The sequence below is a fragment of the Apium graveolens genome, chromosome 2 (assembly GCF_009905375.1).
Source record: "Apium graveolens cultivar Ventura chromosome 2, ASM990537v1, whole genome shotgun sequence".
NCBI lineage: Eukaryota > Viridiplantae > Streptophyta > Magnoliopsida > Apiales > Apiaceae > Apium > Apium graveolens.
The window spans coordinates 125,482,050-125,489,025 of record NC_133648.1 but is presented as its reverse complement, the minus strand read 5'-3'; the positions used below and the strand labels follow the sequence as shown (position 1 = coordinate 125,489,025).

General features: G+C 37.4%; 1 non-coding gene across 1 annotated transcript; it reads left to right on the top strand.

Moving 5' to 3' along the window:
- Positions 1 to 508: 508 nt before the first annotated feature.
- LOC141710304 (small nucleolar RNA R71) lies at positions 509 to 615 on the top strand. Its single transcript, XR_012570831.1, has one exon. It is a non-coding gene; the product is annotated as a small nucleolar RNA R71 (small nucleolar RNA).
- The last annotated feature ends 6,361 nt before the right edge of the window (positions 616 to 6,976 follow it).

The following is a 6,976-nucleotide window of genomic DNA, read 5'->3' as shown; positions in this document are numbered from 1 at the left end:
TTATTTCCTATATGATTTATAGCAATGTAAATTAAATTGATTTTAAGATAATGAAATATATCCTTTAAATGATTTCGTGTTTGGCTCTTCAAAATATTTCAGAGATTTGGTCCGGAAGTTTTCATTGATATTAATGTTTGAAACTCAAATTATATACTTGCTGGGCATTTTTGGCTCACTCTTGCTTTGTCAATTTTTATTTCTGCCAGAAACAGATAAGGATAAAAATGAATAGCTTAGATAGACAGCAGAAGTTCGAGAAATCTCCGTTGCGAGAGGTTGAAGAAGTTAGAAAATTATGATTCGAGCATTAGTTCAGAGGTATTTACAATTGTATTTTAGTTGTTGTAAGTTGTAGAAGATTAGATTCTTGTTTCATACCATAACCTGTAAACGATCCGGATTAAAGGGGTTATTTATTTATTTCTTTATTCTATGTAAGGATTGTTTAGTGACACCAAATCTTGACCCCGGATTTGGGGTGTTACAAATAATCATCTAATCAGGCATGCCATGGTGTGGGCACTTCCTTAGCATCTCCTTATATCGATCTCAAGCCTCACACAGAGATTCTCCTGTTTACTGAGCAAACTGAGTAAGAGTATTCCTGATTGTAGCAATCTTCGCCATAGGGAAGAATTTAGTGAGAAACTTTTGAGCAAGATCTTCCCAAGTGGTGATAGACCCTGCTGGTAGAGAATGTAACCAGCACTTAGCTTTGTCCCTCAGAGAGAATGGGAAGAGTCGCAGCTTGATAGCATCTTCAGTCACATCATTGAACTTGAATAGGTCACAGATCTCGATGAAATCCCTGATGTGCATGTTAGGGTCTTCAGTAGGGGAACCCCCAAACTGAACTAAGTTTTGTATCATCTGAATCATGCTTGACTTGATCTCAAAAGTGTTAGCCCTGATGGCTGGCCTGATGATGCTTGATTGAATGTCATTGATCTTAGGCTGAGAATAGTCCATCGAAGCCTTAGGATTCTCTGTTGATCACCCATCTCTACTAAAACTGGTTCCTTGACTTTCTCTTCTTCTTCTACCTTCTTTTCTTCTTCAAAAACTTCCTTTCGAACCACCACAACTTCTTCCTCGGCTTTATCCAGTGTTCTCTTAAGAGTACGCGAATGTGTATACATACACCCTCGCTAGAGTACCTGAAATAAGACAAGGAAACAAATAAGTAACAATGTCCGAGTCAATGAACTTTAACGACCATTGATGGAAAATACATAAACTAAAAATTAACACTGCAGTACCCGGCAGCGGCGCCAAAAACTTGTTAGTCGGTAAACACGCGCTAATAATACATGCAAGTATACGCGTTCGCAAGTAATATAGAATTTTTTCTAGTTCGTTCCCACAGAGACTAGCTTGGTTAACTAATTAATTTATGCACTTAAACAACAATTTATGGTTATTATTCAATGCTAAGACGATAACAAATTGAGGTTGTTTATAACTAAGAATTAAACTAACAATTATAACTAAGAGAGTAAAGATGACTGAATTAATATATATGACAAACATGGGATTCTAACTTCATTCAATAAACTTATTGTTCTTAACCTTAGCATGCAATGGTGATGACACTAATCAGATAACACGAAACTGATAAATGCCAACTTTCGTTGCACGAGTACCATACTACCAGACATCCACAAAAGAGATAGAAGCTAAATAAACACCAATTATATTGAGACCCTGTATGTCTATAGAATTTGACAACATAACAGTTTAAGCAAAAGTTATCTATCTTGATTACATAGGGCAAGTAAGATGATTAAAATTACCTACGAATTATGCATAACAAATACATGAACCTATGCTAGCATGGCAAGTTCTAAATCCTTAAATTCACTTTCGCTTCATTAAAGATTAACACATTATCTTATAAGTTCGCGACGCTCAAAAGACGAATACGCACAACCAATACTAGATTATCATACAATCACTGTAATAACCCCAAAATTTTTCAACTTTTTGTAACCCTTGTGAATAGTGTTTTAGCTGAATGAGAAAACTTTTCACGCCACACTATGTAGGGGTTCTGTTATGGATATTCTGGGATATTATTAGTACTCTATGAAGTATATAAGTGTATGTAAATATCGTCAGAATCCAATTCCGAACACTTTGGTTTTTCCCGGAAATCCACAAGATACGGAGAGAATTGAGTATAAGATAACAGGATAAAAAGGATTTAAATTAAAGGATTATGATAGAGGATCATAAAAAGGAATATAATGTATTGAGAAAGGTTAAGGGAACCTAAGTAATAAGATCCCGGGTATGATCCTTCAAACGATAAACGAGAACGAAAGTTAAGCGAACCGTATAACAGATCAGCGGTCATTAGGCAAACGATTAGGAAGTTAATCAAAGGGATTAATGGGAATGATGTCATCCAACCAATAGAAAGAAGACAAGGAAGGAAGGATGACATCATGAGGATGAGGTAAGCATGACATGGGAAGGAAGGAGGTGTGGTTGATTAAGGACCACACAAATTCAAGGGCAAGGTAGTAATTTGCTAAATCAAATACAAATCAAGCCAACCAAGCTAGCAAAATCATTTCATCAAAAATCAAAAACAACCAAGGCATTTGTTCTTCATCTTAGCTCTCGGCTTTTTACATTTTTAAAGGCTAGATTTTTCAAAAATCAAGATCCAAGCATCCTAAATTGGTAAGAAAATTCCCTAATCATCTTTATGCTTAGTTATGGCTATATCATGAGTTTAAGCCATTAATTCTTTCTCTAACTTCTTCATTTAATCAAATAAGAAGACAATGAATAGTGTTTTCAAGTTTTTAACTTGAACTTTTTCTTGTTTTCTTGAAGATCCAAGCTTTCCTAAGGCTTCTCAAAGCTTCTTAAGGCTTCCTAGCTCCACCCACCACTTCAAGGAAGGTATACCATTTCCAAACCCTAGGTTCATATATATTATAAGGTGATTTTGAGTAGTGGGTTGATATTGTATCTTGTTGTTATGATTTAGAGTTTGAGATTTGGTATGGTAGTGAATGGAATGGTAATTATTGTGGTTTTGATTTAAAAGAACTTAAGAATGATTAAAATTAAGTTTAAGCATAAGTATGAAAGATTAAATTGAATTGGTTGGGGTGGTTATGATGTGATAAGGATGGAGGATGGTTGTATGTTGGATTTGAGGTTGATTTGGGTTGTTTGTGAATGGGTTAAAATTTGGAAATCACGTAAACATAGCCGTCGTAACGTCCGATTTTCTTTGGACTGTTTCTGTGCATAGCATTAGGACCCGAGGACCCCCTGCTAGATTGTGACCACTGCCATGTTTAGATAGCTCATGTTACGAGCTTCGTTTTGATATGTAGTTCGTTCGATTCCGATTTACGGTTTAGGAGAAACGACCGTTTCAAGTAACGGCGTTTCGCGAACGAAACTTTTTCCCTCGCCTTACTTTGGAATGTAGGTTAAAGACCAAAAAGGGTTAATTAATGTATGAAACATTTATGGTAAGTGTGTTAGGCAGTTGGTAAGTCATTCGCGAAGGAATCGCTTTAAAACTCGTAAAGGTTAAATTATTAAAAATGGTGGAGCCGAGGGTACCCGAGTGACTTAAGCGAATCGGTGAGCGCAAAACTAGCATTAGAGTCTAAGTTAGTTAAATCATAGATTTACAAGTGATTTTGGTTTAATTCCAACTTACTTGTTGTTTATAGGTTATCAGACTCGTCCCGAGCCTTTCTCACCCCCAAGTCGCTCAGGCAAGTATTCTATCCGTTATACTGTTGTTGTGATGAATACACTTGTATATGCATTATCTTGCGATAGATGCATGTTGGTTATTTAGCAAATTCTTGCGATATATTGTAGCATGTGATATGGTATATATGCATGCCTGTTTCATATTCTTGAAATATATATCTGTTGGTTCAGTTGATAATACCTATGCTAGAGGATAGCGGTATCTTGCATATACCCTTAGTATAGGGACCCAAAGGTGAAAATATTTTCAAAAAACGGGAGTCGAGGATCCCGAGTAGATTTTATATATATGGATATGGATATTTATATATATATATATATATTTATATATATGTATGGTTATAGTTTTCTAAACTATTAATCGAATAAGGTTTATTCGATAACTTGAAACTTTATTTTATTATTAAATATTATTTCGAATATTATTCGAGGGCTTATGACTCTTTTATATTATTTATTGAATATTATTTGAATATTCATTTGAGGATGTATGACTCCTTTATTTTATTTAATGAATATTATTTATAATATTCATTCGAGGTATTATGACTCAGCTTATTTTATTTATTGAATATTATTTGAATATTCATTTGAGGATCTATGACTCCGATTATTTGCTGAGATATATTCTTTATTTTATTAAAGAATAAGGTGTAAATAATCAAACTTATTTTCGATTATTCAAATAAAGATAATACTTTCATATAAGTATATCTTTGGTTATTTAATACTCGTTTCAAGTATAAATTTTAATACTTCTACTTCAATTATTTTTATAAAGATTATTCTTTATGGGAATATTATTTAGTTAATAATATTCAGATATTTTCTAATATTCTGGGGACTGATTTACCTCATTAAATCAGCCTTACTCCAAACACTCTTTAAAGTGTTTTCGAGTCTTCAAAATGATTTTTAAAAGTCAGAGCGGACCCCAAAACTCATTTTTATATTTAAGATCTTCCTGTTTAAAGGGGATTTAAATACTCGCTCAAAACTTGGGGAATCCGGCTCTGTGGTGTATTTTATATTCGCAACGAGGTTGCAGATTTGGTAAATGAATTGATTACTTGCCCAACGTTCGGGAAGTAAGCCCATCTCATTGAGTCGGCATAAGCGACAGGCCGGGGTACGGTCTATTATTGTGTAAGTGGCTGGGTGGCAGTCCATCAACGCGTGAGGGGCCGGGGTACGGTCTAGCGCGAGGTCCTAATGCGGCCAGGGTGATGACCGGTGAGGAATTCATCCATCTACAGTAGAAAAGGTTACTTATTGGTATCTTTGCCTGATCAGCGAGATATCGGGTTTATGCCAAAATTCTTTTCCTTTCCAAAATTCATTGGATGTTTCAAACTCTGTTCATACTTTACATAACAGAGGTTTCAGGAAATGTTGAAAGGGGTATATATATGTGGTTATATATATATCGGGACTAAATAAAGTATCTCATAACTTTTTCATTCAATAATCTTTCAAAGATTGAATCTATTCAAGTCTTAACTTGTGGTCTCATCTATGGGATGTTTTTCTTAAAACCTATAATACTTTGAACGGTGGCAGTTCAAGTAGCTTTATATATGATATAAGTGTGGTGAAGTATTGGTAACTTCATTCCTTGTTTTTACTTATATCTAGTAAGTAATTATCTTGCATATGATAGAGATGCTATCAAGTATCCATTTAGATACTTATATTATTGTTATCACTATACATATTATCTTGCGAGCTGTAAGGCTCACTCTTGCTTTATTTCTTCATCACACAACAACAGTTAGGAGAGATGGCCAGACTCCAGCAGACCCAGCGCAAGCGCGTGGGAAGCGCCCCGCGTCTTCCCGATGATGTTGTAGCTGCTATAGCTGCAGAGGTAGATCCATTGTAGTTCAGACCATCTACTTTTGAGAATCAAATTATGTATAATTATAACTTGTGGCAGATAATGGCAATTAACTGTAAATTTATCAAGTAATCATTTTGGGTTGTAATAATTTTAAATTGTGGATTCAAAGACTTGTACTTATTTCAATTTCATCTCTGAGACTATAACGGGTTGTGGTGTGTGTTAGTGTGGGGTCACAGTATGAGGTTATTTATTATTAATTGAGTGAAGTGATATTGTGGAAAGAAAGACCGTGACAACCCGGATCCCCGACCCCGGATCTGGGGGTGTTACAGAAATGGTATCAGAGCCAAGCGTTATAAACCTCAGAGATGATGCGACGATATAATAATAAATTCACAAAGATAATAAGAACTCTTGCCAAGTTCATGGTCGGACTACTTAAAGTAGTGCTGACAGTTAAAACCCTTACGGGAACCCTTATAAGTATCATGATAGTAACTTAGCTCGTTTAATGTGTAGGCGCCTGAGATGGAGGACCCTGAGATGTTCGAGCGTGAGCATGATGAGGCACTGCTAGATGTTGAGGATCAGGAGGAGCCTGAGATGGAGGAGGATGAGGAGGACCCCTCAGAGGAGTCAGAGACGGAGGTCATTGCTATTTCAGATGAGGAGGACCCGGATGAGGTCCCAGTAGCTGAGGAGCGTGTTGGACCTATGGTAGTGTATGCTGGTATCCCTTTACCCACACTTCCGGTGGTCAGAGCCCCTACCCCTCCACCACTATCTTGGATTCCCGATGATGACAGCTCAGAGACCTATACTTCCGAGCCTAGGCAGACCGAGGAGGCACCCTCAGCGGCTCCGGATTCACCACCTCTTGACCCTGCCCAGAGGCAGTCTTCGTTAGCTCATGGATATGTTCAGGATGTTTTGAGGACCCGAGTGGCTGTTGCCGAGGCCCGACTGGATGAGGCCAGGAGGGAGTTGGATGCAGAGAGGGCGGGTAGGCGTACCCGAGCTTATGAGACCAGGGCTTCTATACCCCGATCCTTGAGGAGGGAGCTTACGGGGATAGAGCTCACGTCCCGAGCGAGACTCAGATCTCTCCAGGGGGACAGGCATGGTAGGATCTCCAGGCGGCAGGCCGACTATATCTTCCGTCGTGCGATGGAAAGGGTTTGGGAGCTGACCCGTTCCGGTGTGTGATTCAGGATTGATGATGGAATAGTCTAGTTGTCTAGTTAGCCGAGGCCTTAGTAAGAGCCAATTTTCCAGGATAGTTGACTTGTATATAGCATCCCTTTTTCTGACTAGACAGATAGACTCTTGTGTATCACTTTTGGGACAGATGACTGTAGCACTGTTGTACTTTTGACCAGA